The sequence below is a fragment of the Gadus morhua genome, chromosome 14 (genome assembly GCF_902167405.1).
Source record: "Gadus morhua chromosome 14, gadMor3.0, whole genome shotgun sequence".
Lineage (NCBI taxonomy): Eukaryota > Metazoa > Chordata > Actinopteri > Gadiformes > Gadidae > Gadus > Gadus morhua.
In genome coordinates, this window is record NC_044061.1 from 22,170,481 (window position 1) to 22,188,700 (window position 18,220).

The following is an 18,220-nucleotide window of genomic DNA, read 5'->3' on the forward strand; positions in this document are numbered from 1 at the left end:
CTATCATTGACCATGTGATAAACCACAGTCTTTCACTAAGGGAGGCTGGTGAAAGAGTACAGCCCAATTTGGGGCGGTCAACGGTTGCGTCAATTATACGCATCTTTCAACAAACCAACAGGTAAGTTTGCATTTTACATGGATTGTTTCTATTCTCACTTGACATGTCAATGAGGCCATACAGTAATGCATATGTTGATTTTTTTTGTCCCTCAAAAGAATGCAACGTCTTCCTCCCTCTGGGGGAAGAGGTAAGCTCCTTAATCATCAACAAGAGCTTGCCGTAGTAGATATGGTTGTTGCAAATAACGCAATTAAACTGCATGAGATTCAAAGCAGAATTTTGGAGGACCAAGAGATATTTCACAATATCAATAGCATCAGCCTCGCAACCATTACGCGGACATTGTCCAAACACAGAGTGCGGATGAAACAGCTCTACACTGTTCCCTTTGAGAGGAACAGTGAGCGAGTCAAGGTGCTACGACAACAATATGTCCAGGTATAGTGTGTATATTCAATTCAATGTACAGTTCTATAAGCTTTGCACTTTTCAAGTAGGTAACCTACTCAGTAATAGGTTACAGTACTGTATGGTATATAGTACTATAATGGCATGATTTACATAAATTTTGTCTCAGAGAGTTATGGAATTGGAGGCCAACCAGGCCCCTCATGAATTCGTATACGTGGATGAGGCAGGATTTAATCTGGCCAAAAGGCGTAGACGTGGAAGAAATGTAATTGGAAAAAGGGCCACAGTTGATGTTCCTGGACAGAGAGGGGCAAATATCACTATGTGTGCGGCAATTTCAAATGCAGGATCACTCCTCCACAAATGTCAGGTTGGACCTTACAACACCGAGCGCCTCCTTGCTTTTCTCGATGATCTCCACCAGCGCCTGGTTCCAGAGCAGGATCAGGAGGGTGAAAACAGGAGGACCTTCGTTATCACCTGGGACAACGTGGCCTTCCATCACTCCCAAGCAGTTACAGCATGGTTTGAGGTCCACCCAAGACTGATTCGTCTATTTCTTCCACCCTATTCACCTTTCCTCAACCCCATAGAGGAGTTCTTTTCTAAATGGAGGTGGAACGTCTATGACCATCAGCCACATGACCAGTTGTCCCTCCTTGAAGCCATGGATGCTGGCTGCAGGGACATCACAGTTGATGATTGTCAAGGGTGGATCAGGCATTCCAAGCGGTTTTATCCAAGGTGTATCGCCTTGGATAACATCAGATGCGATGTGGATGAAAACTTGTGGCCTAACCCTGAAGATCGCAGGGATTAGATAAAGGAATTTTGTGCTTTTTTTTAGTCCTCCCTTTTTACTGGGCTTTTTGCTGTTGCTTTTTTGTTCATGGATATTTTGTTAACTTTACAGAAAATCATACTGTAAAAAGTATTTCTACTATACCTCCTGTAGTAAACAGTAAAGAAAAAAAAACTGATTTGCTTTTTACTGGAATGCTTTTGAATGTGAACATTACATGTGGATATACAGTACAGTTCCCAACCAAAAAATTTGGCGTAAAAAACAGTGGATTGCATGTTTTGCATGCAAATACCTGTAAAACTGAAACATAAAAGTCTATGCAGTTTTTGTAATGTCCACAATAGCCAGTATTTTGAAACCTGGTGTACTTTGATTGGCTGCATGTTCCTTGTGAAGTGAAAACAAGAGTTATTCTTTGAAAGAATAATTTCATTTTGAGTCAGATGTCCAGTGTTTTGGTAAAGTTAGTGTGTGCAGAGAAAGATGTCTTCTATTTTGAAATGAAGAGTTAGTATATAGTTAACAAAATGTGCTTTTGAGAAGAAAATGATCTATTTGGCCAATTGTCTTTTGTAGGTGTAAGTCTGTGTTAAGAGTTTAGAAAAAGTATTTTAAATATAGGTAAGCGCTCGTTAGCGATGGAAAAAAACTGTAACTTTAGCCATTTCATTTTCGTATATTTTCCTTTATATATTTTTGTATGGATCTAGTATACTATTTGAAATTTCGTTGAGATTAATAAATTGCATGTAATTATAACTTATTTAAAGTGTCTGCTATCGTGGATAAATACGTTAGTTTAAGGCAGTGGCATCCCTATGCTGTTTTATTCGGGGCTAAAGCCTCGGACGGTATTTATTAGCCCTGAATATGATCTTTGGGAAAAAAATTAAAAGAATAAAATAAAAATATTCAACATTTATAAGTAGCCTAGTCTAGATAGACATAGTCCTTCTGGCAAGAGAATAAACAACAACCTGTTTACCACCTCGAGTGTATTAACCTTTCCTATCCCCAGTCAGATCTGTGCGTGTGCGCGTGTGCGCGTGTGCGTGTGTGTGTGTGTGTGTTTGTGTGAGGTCTGCCTCACTTGTATTCATTTGCAATAACTTGAATGGAACTTTAGACATTTGGGGATAAGCAGCATAGCAGTCAGGTAGCTATTTAAAGCTATAATAAATCGCGTATTTCGTTTATTTAAATAAAGCATTATGAAAAAGTTTGCATGCACAATAAAGCATACACATAAATTTGGCGCGCAGCATTTTCATTTTCACTCTGGGCTAAGCCCCGGATGTTTATGAAACCTATCCCCCCAAAATCTATTCTCTTGAGTAGAGGCAATAAAAATGCGATATGTGTGGAAGAGAGATGGAAGGAGAGGAGAAAAGGATTAGAGGGGAGGAGGAGAAGAGTGAAGGAGGAGTAGTATTTAGTGACCAGAACTGTATGGAGTGTATCTTTTGTGTGTGTGTGTGTGTGTGTGTGTGTGTGTGTGTGTGTGTGTGTGTGTGTGTGTGTGTGTGTGTGTGTGTGTGTGTGTGTGTGTGTGTGGGGGGGGGGGGGTATCTATATAGTTTGTATCTATATTAAGTTAATCTTTGGTGTTTGGTGTCTATTTGGTGTGTTTATCTTTATGGTGTGTATCTATATGGTGTGTAACTATGGTGTATGTGTATCTGGTGTATACCTATGGTGTGTGCGTTGTGGCGTCCCGCCCCTTAAACCTCTGCCCGGATGGGCCAGAGGTTTCATCCTGGACGGAAGATACTACCGTCACCCACCAGCTGGCGACGGAGAGCACCTACCGAACCCCAATCAGCGAGATGGGAGACACCTGGCTGGACAGCCAGGAAGAGACTTTAAAAGGAGCATGAGGACTGACATTTGGGAGGAATGGGAGCCAGAGAGAAGGAAGCGCTCGGGTCTGCGAGCGGCTAGAGGCTCATGGAGACCCTAGAGACCGTGAGTATAATCTGTCTAAGATGTATGCAATAAATGCTGAGTGCGGCTTAACCCTCACTTAAACGTGTGATTCGTACCTGGAACCCGGCTCATTGGGGGAGTGAGTGTGAGTGTGAGTGTGAGTGTGTGTGTGTGTGTGTGTGTGTGTGTGTGTGTGTTTTGACTCGAGTTTAACCAGTGAATGAGTGTCTCTGGTCTCTTTGATGAAAGCTTCCTTCTCACACTCACTCACTCACTCACTTGCGCACACAGTAAGGTGTATTGAATGAAGACTTTTCGTTTTGAAGTATGAATCTAAATCAGTCAAATCAGACTCATCCCTTTAATTAAAATGAGGGAGGTCATTTAAGATCAAACACAGAGCTGAAATAGCCTCACACTGTTGCCAAGAAGACCAGAGTGCGCCGAACCTGCATTGAGTTTTACTAATTAGCTCACCTGCCGCAGCTCGGCTGCCAAGTGGTTTTCTTAATTAGTTAAATGGTTGCATCTGGTGCGTTTCACTTAAGAGGGAACCGGATAGTACATTTGTGTGTTTGGCAGTGTAGCGTCTCCCAAACGTATGTTGTGTTCACAGAAACCAGAACGTGTGTGTACTGTTTTGTTGAGGTCTGTTGTGACTTATTTAACATCTCTTCCTGTTCTCAGGTTAAAGACTTTTTGAAGTAAAGAGGAGCATCTCATCTGAACCTGATGTGAGTAGAATTGGCAAAGCACAAGTGACGTGACTTGTATGTTGAATATAAATCACTGGAAATTGGGGATTTTGGTGGTTTAACTCATTTGAAATTTGGACCATGAGTAAACTGTTCCTTCCTTCAAAGGTCTATCATGGATATTTAACTGCAGTTCTGTGAGTATCACAACTTAACCATGAAGATGAACTGCAAACTGTAAGTCATTAATTTCTCATTACTCTTGGGCACATTGATTTGTATTTGTATTTTATTTTTTTCATTGTATTTTGTCTTCCTGGTGAGTTAACCTGTTACCTGATTGTTGTTCTGAGTAGTAAGGATGTTTTATTGGTTCATGGGTTACTTAGGTGTTTGGTTGATGTTGGTTTTAATGATTTGTTAAAATGGTTACAGGCTCAAGTTATTGTAAGCTGGAATAATGGGTTGGGTTCTGATTTCGTCAGTCTTCTTTCATTCTACTCTCCTGAGCTCTGCATCTTCATCACATGAGTGTTGCTTTACTGATGAGGGTGTGGTCTGAGTGAGCAGAGGTGCATACTGGGAAGCAGAGCTTTCTGAAGTCTACAGGTCTGTAGACACGCCTCCTCAGGGGAAACCAAGTGTTTGAGAAACTGTCGTGACATCAGTTACATGGACTGGAGTGTTCTTAAAGATGGACACAGGGATTCAGAAGGAGAAACACCAGGGGGAGATGAGGGGGCTCCTCATCTCAAAGACTAAAACACAACTTCAGTGCGACACAGAGAACCATGGAACACATTCAACAGTCCCCTCCAGGCATCTCCTCAGGAACAGTTTCATTTCCATGACGGTCTTATTTGGGGCCATCCCCAGATGGATCCTGCTCCTCAAGAGCCACCCCACTCCACTGGGTGGTCTTCTGAACAGATGACCTCCTTCCTGTCCTCAGGCGGACAAAAGCTGCACCGTTTCCATCTCTGAAGGCCCCTCATTCAGGAAACCACTAGACTACAAAGACATGAACTCAGAGACGTTGAATCAACCTGGGACACATTTGGAGACGCCAAGCATAATCCATCACCAATGTGGGACGCCACTGAAGAATGTTGTAAATAATTTACGTCTCTGGAGACATTGGTTGTTCTGTTCTGGGTGCCCTGGCAGGAGGGCTGGGGGTGGATGATGGAATGTTATTTGGCATGAGGTTTTTACCCTGCATGATTGTTTGGCCTTTTATGGCTCAGTGGTGTGTGTGTTTGAAATTAAATGGATGCGTCCGTGCGTCCGTCCGTGCGTCCGTCCGTGCGTGCGTCCGTCCGTGCGTCCGTCCGTGCGTCCGTGCGTCCGTCCGTCCGTGCGTCCGTCCGTGCGTCCGTCTCACACCTGGCATGGGGTTCTACGTGCGTGTCCTGGGTTCTATGTGTGCGTGTCCGGCATGCTTTGACAGTGATAATGTTCATATGGGGGTCTGTGTGATTGGCTTGGGATATTGGAATGGTCAAATAAATCATACCTCATGGATGGCCACACGTTTACTGAAGGGCCTCCAGTAGACATGAAGAACCCTGAGTTACCCTCCGGAGTGATATCCAACAAACAGGGCAGGAAGGAGAGTATCCAAATCAAGTGGAAAAGGATGAAAGCGGCGTGTTCAGATCAGTGACTTCAAACTAGGACTACACCAATCAGGATCAATGGAGGCTGGACACCTAAAGGCATTCCACAAGGAGTCTGACGTTGGAAAGGGTCCTCAATGGATATTCAAGATGACCTTCAGACCTGTAATGAGACTGCTCTTCCTACCTGGCTGGATTGACGGAGAGCCCTGTGGATCTTGTCTTGCTCTCAGTTGCACGTCTTCTCAGGCTGAACTGTATTTGTTTCGGACAGGACTAGCTGAACGATTGGTTCCCTTAAATCAGAACCAATCCGGAAACTCCAGCTAGTGCGCTCTTCAGGCTGAAGTTGTGCTCTTCAGCTGAGGAGGTAAGGAAACCTTCACTGGGGCTTCAAGGTGTAAAGAGGAGAATGTTTCAAAGTGTTCCATGGTACTCTGATGAAGCCCGGTGTTGTGTTCCACTTGCTGAGAGGAAGAACCCACACGTCTTCCTCTTGGCCTTTCTCCTCTGAGAATCCTGGCGCAATCTTGAAGGATATTCCAGCTCATGTAACTGATGTCATGGCAGATTCTCAAACACTTGGTTTCTCCTGAGGGGCATGTCTATAGAACTGAAGACTTCAAACAGCACTGTGTACCAGCATGCATCTCTGCTCACTCAGACCCCACCCCCATGAGTAGGATGCAACACTCTAGTGATGGAGATGTAGAGTTTTATAAGTAACGAGGGAGCAGACTAAGGTGATTAGAACACAATGGCATGTCAAGTCTGTAAATCTTTAAACCATAAAAATGGTTGGATAGTTCAGGAATTGGGCTTCTTTTTATTATGGGCAGTCCTTTCACTCAGATGCCCACTTCGCACTGGAGCTGTACATGTGTTGGCTGGCTGGCATGATTTGCTTTTGGTGATGAGGCGGTCAGGATGACGTTGCAGGGCTATGGTCGGCTCTCTGTGAGTTCAACGTTTAGATTTGCTCTGTATGGTTTGTACCCTGAATAATCTAGATAATTGTAAAATGTAGACACGGTTTTGTATTGAATGATTCCAGGATTTTAGGTTTAAAGTTGTTTAAACGGACGTACATGGTAGTTTGGTTCTTCGTACGGTTTTGAGTGATATAACTTGTACACACTGGGTGCATAATAATGTAGAAGGTACACTGAATTGTAGTTATGACCAACAGCAACAAACAGATCTCCTCAAGGTAAGTCTGTTGGCTGTGTTTTAATGAAGACCATCGCTGGACTTCAGGATCTTCCTCCGTTCAGCTCAAGGTGAGGCGCTGGTTCTGTTTTTTTCTTTGGTTGGTTCCGGCCGGAATGTTCCGCCGGAACGTTCCGGCCGAACATTTGTGCTTCCCGCCGTGGAAGGTTATGAGTGCGGTCACTTGATTTAGTCCCAATGGTTAGCATAGAACGTTGTAGTCTTGACAACCATAACAAACCACCTGGCAGTTAGTTGGACGGGAGTCCCCTGAGGGAATCTGGCGGAACGTTCTGGATTGTATTTGCGTAACCTTGAGCCGTTGCCAACGGAAACAATTTTCCGGTAGTTTCCATTGGGAATTGTTGCCCCTATCTTAAACAACTTAAGTTAGATATTAAATACATACTGACACGTACGTCGTACAATATGTTAATTTCCGATGGTTGCGCCGTACTTTTAACCACGATGGCGTGACGGGACTCTCACTGCGTACAAAACAGCGTTCTACTTGCGGGCCCATTTTTGACATCAGGGAAGGCTGAAAATCATTTCAAGGTGGAAGATAATTTGACATTTCTTCAACGGAACCCAGCACCTGAATATGGCTGAGTATATTTGATTTAATATCGATACTGCTTAGTGTTATTTTTTACTTCAGCTTTTGTACGTTCTAAATATCTGCTGTCATTAATTGCCACAGAAGTTAAACCCTACCCAATGGAATGACGTTAAACAACGACTTTGGTACAGAGTTACCAACTGGATAATATCAAAGCTAAAATAATGGCCGTCATTCCCACATGTTACAGTAGAAGATATTCTAGAACTGTACAAGGTTAAAAAGGTAACATGTAGTTTTTCCCAAGGTGTCTGCCTCCTCACCCAGAGCAAGACCTCCACCTCCTCCCCCAGAGCCAGACCTCCACTTCCTGTCAGAAGTCCTCCAGAACAGGTCTGTGTGAGTAGAGTCTTCTCACGTCAGTTTCAATGTATGGCCTGAACCACTTCTTTAAACTTGTGGACTGCTCTGTCTTCATTCCCAAAAACGGGATGCTCATGTCTGGTTTAAGTCTTCTCTAGCCTTGAGTTATAAAATAATAGTTCAATTAATTGTGTAACTCGGTTTCGGATGAGTCAATTAAGTTTATTGTTGGGCAAATGCTGATATAAACCTGCTGCTGTAGCTGAAAGGCGAGGCTGAGAGGCTGGGGACCGGAGGCTTGTGGTGCCAGGGTGGACCGGAGACTGGGGCTGGAGACCAGGAGCCTGCAGCACCGGACCAGAGGGTAACCATCACCAAGCTCATCTGAAACATTAAAATCCACGGTAGTTTAGGTCTGGTTTTGATCATCTTATGACTTTAATTCTGTGCCAAGCTGTGATTTGAGTTAATTCATACGGGGGTTATGCAAGAGTCATATGAGCCATTAATGTTACTAGTGCTGCTACGACCGTTGTGGATGAATTGCTGAACGCGACAATCTGCAGACATTGTCTAATTTAAGTGTTTAAATCTGTCTTACATTTTACAAGTGAACCTCAGATGCAGGAGGTGGGGTGTGTTGCGTCCCCAGGTGATTTACTGCTAAGACCAACTGTGTTTGTAACCAGACCAGTAATCCATGGCTGAAGGAGCTGATGGAGGTGCCGTGCTGAAGGAGATGATGGAGGTGCCGTGCTGAAGGAGCTGATGGAGGTGCCGTGCTGAAGGAGATGATGGAGGTGCCGTGCTGAAGGAGATGATGGAGGTGCCGTGCTGAAGGAGCTGATGGAGGTGCCGTGCTGAAGGAGCTGATGGAGGTGCCGTGCTGAAGGAGATGTTGGAGGAGCCGTGCTGAAGGCCCTGGGCTGGTGGAGGAGCTGGTGGAGGCCCTCCCTGGTGAAGGACGTCTGTCGTGGGGTAGATGGCGCTTGACTCTGAAGTGATAATCACACTCACTGCCACTTCTCGTAGAATACTGCTACCACAAACTACCGGCGTTTGTACCATATATACCAGACGACTACATCTGTTTTACCACATGTTGAAGTAAGACTTCCGCTGTTTGTTCCAGACCAGGACTCTGTCTGAGGAGAGCTGCTGGAGGAGCTGAGATGCTGGAGGATGACTAGGAATCGACCAACAAGGATTCCTCGTAAGTTTGTATTTACTTAACATGGTTGACTTAAAGGGCAACATACAGCTGTTACTTTGACATGCGATAACCAACTACCACTGTGTTTTCTTATTAGAAAGTGTTTCTGGAGCGGAGGCGAGCTGGTATGGGAGCCGTGAATCTGGAGGATGACCATCCCTCTACCAACAAGGATTGTAAGTCTGTATTAACCTAACAAAGGGGAAATAAAGGGCTATAAAATAAGACAAACTACATGTTGTCACTGACGTGACTTGAATGTTGAATATAAATTACTGATGTGTGAAGGAAATCTGGGATTGTGGTGGTTTAACTCAATTGAAATTTAAACAATGATTCTACCTTAAAGTAACATTTTAGAGACTATACATTCAAAGTAAGAGGTAAATAACTCTTGACTTATGACAGTCAATTAATTAGTATAACTTGTATCAAAAAGCTGGATTAGTTAATTATCATAATCATTATTTAAAAGTTGGATGATCCCGAAAGCCCTGAATTTGTATTGTCGTTCATCTGATTTAATGGAGATGGTAGATGTTGAAGTGTGGGACGGTGGCCAAGTTTGGGGACCATGAGAAAACTGTTCTTTCCTTCAAAGGTCTATCATGGATATTCAACTGCAGTTCTGTGAGTATCCCAACTTAACCATGAAGATGAACTGCAAACTGTAAGTCATAAGTTTCTCATTACTTTTGGGCACATTGATGTATTTTGGCTTCCTGGTGAGTTAGCCCGTAACCTGACCGTTGTTCTGAGTAGTGAGGATGTTTTATTGGTTCATGGGTTACTTAGGTGTTTATGTTGGTTTTATTGATTTTTTTTTTTAAAATGGTTACAGGCTCCAAGTTATTGTTGTAAGCTGGAGTAATGGGTTGGGTTCTGATATCATCAGTCTTCTTTTCAGCTACTCTCCTGAGCTCTGCATCTTCATAACATGAGTGTTGCTTTACTGATGAGGGTGTGGTCTGAGTGAGCGGAGGTGCATACTGGGATGCAGAGCTGTCTGAAGTCTACAGGTCTGTAGACACGCCCCCTCAGGGGAAACCGAGTGTTTGAGAAAACGTTGTGACATCAGCTACATGGACTGGAATGTTCTTTAAAATTGACTCAGGGATTCAGAAGGAGAAACACCAGGGGGAGATGAGGGGGCTCCTCACCTCAACGACTAAAACACAACTTCAGTCTGACACAGAGAACCATGGAACACATTCAACAGTCCCCTCCAGCCATCGTGACTCCTCAGGAACAGTTTCATTTCCATGAAGGTCTTGGGGCCATCCCCAGATGGATCCTGCTCTTCAAGAGCCACCCCACTCCACTGGGTGGTCTTCTGAACAGATGACCTCCTTCCTGTCCTCAGGCTGACTAAAGCTGCACCGTTTGCATCTGTGAAGGCCCCTCATTCAGGAAACCACTGGAATACAAGGACATGAATTCAGAGACGTTGAATCAACCTGGGACACATTTTGGAGACGCCAAGCATAATCCATCACCAATGTGGGACGCCACTGAAGAATGTTGTGCATAATATGCATCTCTGGAGACATTGGTTGTTCTGTTCTGGGTGCCCTGGCAGGAGGGCTGGGGGTGGATGATGGAACGTTACTTGGCATGAGGTTTTTACCCAGCATGATTCTATGGCCTTTTATGGCTCAGTTGTGTGTGTGTGTGTGTGTGTGTGTGTGTGTGTGTGTGTGTGTGTGTGTGTGTGTGTGTGTGTGTGTGTGTGTGTGTGTGTGTGTGTGTGTGTGTGTGTGTGTGTGTGTGTGTGTGTGTGTGTGTGTTTGACATGAAATAGATGATTTTTGAGCATCGCTAGGGTTCTACTGTGTGTCTCACACTCACACTGGCATGGGGTTCTACGTGTGTTTTGTTCCACCTGGCATGGGGTTCTACGTGTGTTTGGTTCCACCTGGCATGGGGTTCTACGTGCCTGTCCTGGTTTCTATGTGTTTCCGGCTTGCTTTGACAGTGATAATGTTCATACGGGCGTCTGTGTGATTGGCTTGGGATATTGGAATGGTCAAATAAATCATACCTGATGGACGGCCACATGTTTACTTAAGGGCCTCCAGTAGACATGAAGAGCCCTGAGCGACGCTCCGGAGCGATATCCAACACACTGGGCAGGAAGGAGGGTATCCAAATCAAGTGTAAAAGGATGCAAGCTGCGTGTTCAGATCAGTGACTTCAAACTAGGACTACACCAATGAGGATCAATGGAGGACGGACACCTAAAGGAATTCCACAAGTAGAGTGACGTTGGAAAAGGACCTAAATGGATATTCAAGATGACCTTCAGACCTGTAATGAGACGGCTCTTCCTACCTGGCTGGATTGATGGAGAGCCCTGTGGATCTTGTCTTGCTCTCAGTTGCACGTCTTCTCACCAATCTGGGTGAGAAGAACCAATCTGGGAACTCCAACTAGTGCGCTCTTCGAGCTGAAGTTGTGCTCTTCAGCTGAGGAGGTAAGGAAACCTTCACTGGGGCTTCAAGGTGTAAAGAGGAGAATGTTTCGAAGTGTTCCATGGTACTCTGATGAGGACCGTCCGTTGTTGTGTTCCACTGGCTGAGAGGAAGAACCCACACATCTTCCTCTTGGCCTTTCTCCTCTAAGAATCCTGGTGCTAACTTGAAGGATATTCCAGCTCATGTAACTGATGACACGACAGATTCTCAAACACTTGGTTTCTCTTGAAGGCTGTGTCTATATAACTGAAGACTTCAGACAGCACTGTATCCCAGCATGCATCTCTGCTCACTCAGACCACACCCCCATGAGTAGGATGCAACATTCTAGTGCTGGAGATGTAGAGTTTTATAAATAACGAGGGAGCAGACAAAGGTAATTGGAACACAATGGCATGTCAAGCCTGTAGATTTTTAAACCATGAAGATGGTTGGATAGTCCAGGAATAGGAATTCTGTTTGTGAGCAGTCCTTTCGCACAGATGCCCACTTCTCACTGGACCTGTAAATGTGTTGGCTGGCATGATTTGCTGTTTGTGATGAGGCGGTCAAGGTGACGTTGCAGGGCTATGGTTGGCTCTCTGTGAGTTCAACGTTTAGATTTGCTCTGTATGGTTTGTACCCTGAATAATCTAGATAATTGTAAAATGTAGACACGGTTTTGTATTGAATGATTCCATTGTTCTTAGGCAAGGCTTTGAGGTTTAAAGTTGTTGTGGGACTTACATGGTAGTTTGGTTCTTCGTACGGTTTTGAGTGATATAACATGTACACACTGGGTGCATAATAATGTAAAGGTACACTGAATAGTAGTAATGACCAACAGCAACAAACAGATCTCCTAAAGGTAAGTCTGTTGGCTGTGTTTTAATGAAGACCATCGCTGGACTTCAGGATCTTCCTCCGTTCAGCTCAAGGTGAGGCGCTGGTTCTGGTTTTTCTTTGGTTGGTTCCGGCCGGAATGTTCGGATTCCAGTCGGACGGTTTGTGCTTCCCGCCGTGGTAGGTTATGAGTGCGGTCACTTGATTTAGTCCCAATGGTTAGCATAGAACGTTGTAGCATTGACAACCATTAGAAACCACCTGGCAGTTAGTTGGACGGGAGTCCCCTGAGGGAATCTGGCTGAACGTTCTGGATTGTATTTGTGTAACCTCGAGCCTTTGCCAACGGAAGCTAGTTTTCAGTCGGTTTCCATTGGGATTTGTTGCCCCTTATCTTAAACAACTTGAGTTTGATATTAAATACATACTACACGTACGTCGTACAATATGTTGATCATTTTCGATGGTTGCGCCGTACTTTTAACCACGGTGACGGGTCTCTCACTGCGTACAAAACGGCGTTCTACTTGCGGCCCCATTTTTTACATCAGGGAAGGCTGAAAATCATTTCAAGGTGGAAGACAATTTGACATTTCTTCAACGGAACCCAGCACCCGAATATGGCTGAGTATATTTGATTTAATATCGATACTGCTTAGTGTTATTTTTTACTTCAGCTTTTGTACGTTCTAAATATCTGCTGTCATTAATTGACACAGAAGTTAAACCCTACCCAATGGAATGACGTTAAACAACGACTTTGGTGCAGAGTTACCAACTGGATAATATCAAAGCTAAAATAATGGCTGTCATTCCCACATGTTACAGTAGAAGATACTCTAGAACTGTACAAGGTTAAAAAGGTAACGTGTAATTTGTGCTAAGGTGTCTGCCTCCTCACCCAGAGCAAGACCTCCACCTCCTCACCCAGAGCCAGACCTCCACCTCCTGTCAGAATTCCTCCAGAACAGGTCAGTGCTCTGGTGTCTGAGTAGAGTCTCCTCAGGTCAGTTTCAATGCATGGCCTTAACCACTTCTTTAAACTTGTGGACTGCTCTGTCTTCATTCCCAAAAACGGGATGCTCATGTCTGGTCTCAAGTCTTTTCTAGCCTTGAGTTATAAAATAATAGTTCAATTCATTGTGTAACTCGGTTTCGGATGAGTCAATTAAGTTTATTGTTGGGCAAATGCTGATGTAAACCTGCTGCTGTAGCTGAAGGTGAGGCTGAGGGGCTGGGGACCGGAGGCTTGTGGTGCCAGGGTGGACCGGAGACTGGGGCTGGAGACCAGGGGCCTGCAGCACCTGACCAGAGGGTAACCATCACCAAGCTCATCTGAAACACTAAAATCCACGGTAGTTTAGGTCTGGTTTTGATCATCTTATGACTTTAAATCTGTGCCAAGCTGTGATTTGAGTTAATTCATACGGGGGTTATGCAAGAGTCATATGAGCCATTAATGTTACTAGTGCTGCTACAACCGTTGTGGATGAATTGCTGAACGCGACAATCTGCAGACGTTGTCTAATTTAAGTGTTTAAATTTGTCTTCCATTTTACAAGTGAACCTCAGATGCAGGAGGTAGGGTGTGTTGCGTCCTCAGGTGATTTACTGTTGAGACCAACTGGGTTTGTAACCAGACCAGGAATCCATGTCTATGTGCTGAAGGAGCTGATGGAGGATGCCGTGCTGAAGGAGCTGATGGAGGAAACGTGCTGAAGGAGCTGATGGAGGAGCCGTGCTGAAGGAGCTGATGGAGGAGTCGGGCTGAAGGCCCTGCCTGGTGGAGGAGCTGGTGGAGGCCCTGCCTGGTGAAGGACGTCTGTCGTGGGGTAGATGGAGCTTGACTCTGAAGTGATCATCACACTCACTGTCACTTCTCGTAGAATACTGCTACCACAAACTACCGGCGTTTGTACCATATATACCAGACGACTACATCTGTTTTACCACATGTTGAAGCAAGACTTCCGCTGTTTGATCCAGACCAGGACTCTGTCTGAGGAGAGCTGCTGGAGGAGCTGAGACGCTGGAGGATGACTAGGAATCGACCAACAAGGATTCCTCGTAAGTGTGTATTCACTTACATGGTTGACTTAAAGGGCAAAATACAGCCGTTACTTTGACATGCGTTAACCAACTACCGCTGTGTTTTCTTACTAGAACGTGTTTCTGGAGCGGAGGCGAGCTGGTAGGGGAGCCGTGAATCTGGAGGATGACCATCACTCTACCAACGAGGATTGTAAGTTTGTATTAACCAAACAAACTGGAAATAAAGGGCTTAAAAATAAGACAAACTACATGTTTGTTACCAGACTTTAGGGCCAGAGTCGCGCTGTTTCGCGTCGTACATCTGGAAGGCAAATCCTGAGGACAACCAGGACTCTACCATCAAGGATTCCTTATAAGTTTGCATTATCTGGACATAGTGGACTAGGTAGGGGGTTTGGGGTTCAATTCTCAAACCAATGGTGCCGGGTTGAAGTCCTCAGAATACTGTGATGCGTCCTTGAGCAAGGCGCCCTAAGGCCTGCCTGCTCCTTAATGACTTATCTTTGGTTCAGATAATGTTGCATCTTTTGAATATTGAACCCGATCAATGTCCTTGTTTTGTCCAGGCAGACCCACCTGAGCTGAACCTCACCTGATCCTGTTTGGTCGGGGGTAGACACACCTGAGCTGAACCCGCCCTGATCCTGACATCCTGCTGGTCCCGTCTCCTCAGTTCATCTGAGCCTCGTCCTCCAGAAAGACCTGCTGAGCTCAGCAGTCTGAGGCTGATGGATCAATGACCTCCAGTGGGAGTGATCTTCTTGACCCCACATGTAACCGTGTGCTTCCACACGCCTTTCCCTCATGTTTGTCACTAACCTCACTACTACTTCACTACTCTCTTCTGCTTCCTCTTTTCTTCCGTATCTGTGGTTCAAACCTTTACACTGAAGGCGCGTCTTCCTGCCCTCAGATAGTTCAGCGTTAGGGTTGAGAGTCAGGGTTTAGAGTCAGGGACAGAGCTGGTCAGGGAGGACTGCTTTTACACAAACCTCTTCACTTGCTTTCGGAATGGTGGTGACATTTTGAAAAGTTTCATTTGGGAAAATGTTTTCCTCTGCTTTCCTTTACAAAATTGTATTAAACTTTTGTCAAGTGTTATTGTTTATATATTAAAATCCCAAATTGACCTTACATGTTTGGTGCGGTTCATTTAATTGTCCTTTAACTTGGTTAATGTCAAGCTAAACTCCTGCAATACATTTAATATACACGATTGTTATTCACCTCCATATTACTACTAAATTCAAGCCTATTCATGTATTTAACAATGTATATCCCCCTGCCTCGATTAGGCCCTGAACGCAGACCCTGAACCCAGACATCCTAATCACAGACCCTGTGTTTAATTAGCCCTGAATATAATTTTTGGGTTAAAAATAAAACTAGAACTGCAAGCAGTTATGCAGGGTTCCAAGCGATGTGCATTTCGCCGGCACAACGCAACAAGAAATGTGCATTTCGCCGGCACAACGCGAAGCATGTGTTCAAAACGCTACCCTGAACCTGTGGATACAAAGGTTTTGACTGTGAGAGGTTCGGTGTGGGAGTTATATCCCCAAACGCGTTTTCAGAAGATTCCTTTGGCCAGTTAGGAGATGAACAATTCCCTCGCTTTTGGCGGCCCCTAATGGCGAAATTTTGTAGAAGATGTACAATTTCCTCCTTTATCGCGCCCCCTAATGGCGAAATTTTCCGAAATTTTTCTCGAACGACATTAAGGTTAGCACCATCATGTTTGTAAAATTTGGCCTCGATCCGATGTCTAATTTTGGATTTTTTTGGGATTTTTGATTTTCAACGTCTAATTTAGCTCATAAACCAATATTCAAAACGCTACCGTTTCGTCGTCGAAGGTCGGATCAAAAAAGTGTTCCATGATTTAGTTTCGTGATTGTCTGAAGATGTCGTGTGCAAAGTTTGGTGTTTATTGGTCAAGAAATGGTCAAGAAATGTGGGAGGAGTAGGGAAAATACAGTTTAGCGGTTTTCGCGATTTTGCCGTAAATTGTTATGGACGCAAATGGGCGTGAGATGCAGCAGACTCCAGTGAATCTGTGCGTATAACGTTTTTGACTGTTGGAGGTTCGGTGTGGGAGTTATAGCCAAACACGTCTTTCCTTGGTATAGCGCCACCTAGTGACCGGCGTGTCTGGATTTTGTCGTCTGCGTAGAACTCATGGACCTGGATCTAGACATGCAAGTTCCAACCTGTTGGCTTGGACCCCTAATTAATTATTTATAAGTACTAGCCTAGTCTAGATAGTCCTTCTGGCAAGAGAATAAACAGTTTAAAAAAACAAAACTTTTTACCACCTCAAGTGAATTAACCTATGCTATCCCCAGTCAGATGTGTGTACGTATAGTCCGTCTCACTTGTAGGTATTCATTTTACTCTGAAATAACTTGAATGGAACTTTAGTCATTTGGGGATAAGCAGCACAGCAGTCAGGTAGCTATAATAAACTGTGCATTTTGTTTATTTAGGTGAAGCATTCTGAAAAAATGTTCATGCAATATAAAGCATGGAAATAATTTTGGCATTTTCATTTTCTGTCTGGGCTAAGCCCCGGATGTTTATGAAACCTAGAAACACCCCTGCATGGTACTACAAGGCTCTTATCCAAACCCTTGTAACTTTGAATTTTCTTTTCCATGCAATAAAAACAAACTTTGACCATATTTCTCCTGCAAAATTACAAAATAAGTCATTACAATTATCTTTTTTACCTAACCCTCCCTTGCTGTGCCGTTTCTACCTTCTTGGGGGCCCTATGCAAGAAGTTTTTTGGGGGCCCCTATTTTGGAACTATCCACCACCGTCTGACGCTGCCTTTGGTGACAAATTAATTGCTCTTAAGGCATCAGATTTGAGAAGGCTAAATTGATGTTGCTATGTGCATATCTTGGGTACGCAATTGGCTGTGCTGCTGCAGTGACTGGTCAATGTTTCTATCGCCCCGCAATAGATATTTCTGGATGAATAGAATGGCTTATTTTCCCCCAAAATATAATGATTTATATTTTTAATTGTACACATTATTCAGTATTTAAACACTCAAATATAAAGTAATTGTTTATTTAAAAAATATATTTATTTTAAAAAGAAAAAACACTTTCAACCTGGGAGGGCTTCACCGTAGGAGTCTCAATCGGCCAGAAGCTTTTTCTAGCATCTATACAAAAATACAAATGAAAACAAATATCAAACAAATATATACCTACCTACAAATATATCCTAATAAGTTGTAGTTAATGTGTAATATTGAGGTTGATTTGTTCAAAAGACAGAACTGCCCTAGATATTGCAATGTCTAAATAAAATGCATAGACTTTTATAGTTAATATTAATTTGTATACATTTCTTTCATAGTGTACAGAGGATTTCACTCACCTGATTTGGCAACCAAGAGAGACCAGTCAATTAAATGAATAAATACATTAGTAAATAAATAAATAAATAAAAACGCTTTAATGGCACCGTTTTGGGGCCCTATCCTACCATGTAGGACACATGTTGCAAAAAAGGAGGGGGTCAGGGGGGGGAATAGGTAGCTGGGTTGGTAGTGTTATTGATAGTCAACAGAAATTCATACTCCTAATTACAGCGATCTGATGCGGAGCACTACAGACTTGATCATCAGTACGAGTATGTCTGTGTATCTATGTATGGCTGCATAGGAGATAATCACACCTATATAGAGCCATCTTATCTTCAATATTTCTACACAATTAGGAGAATTACTAACTTGACTGTATTGAAATATCTTCTGGATTACTGTTTTGTTTAAACCGAAGAAAGGGGGGTTGGGGTAAAGGGCATATGACGCCATTGACATGCAACCTCACCACATGTAACGGATCGTTACCTTGGTTACAACTACAGATTCCTCTGTGTTTGAATATTGTTGAATACAATTGGGATAATGTAATTACACAACTCAACAAAATATTAAACAAAACATTGTTTTGGGATATTTTGATGCAGAAATGTTTCATCATACTT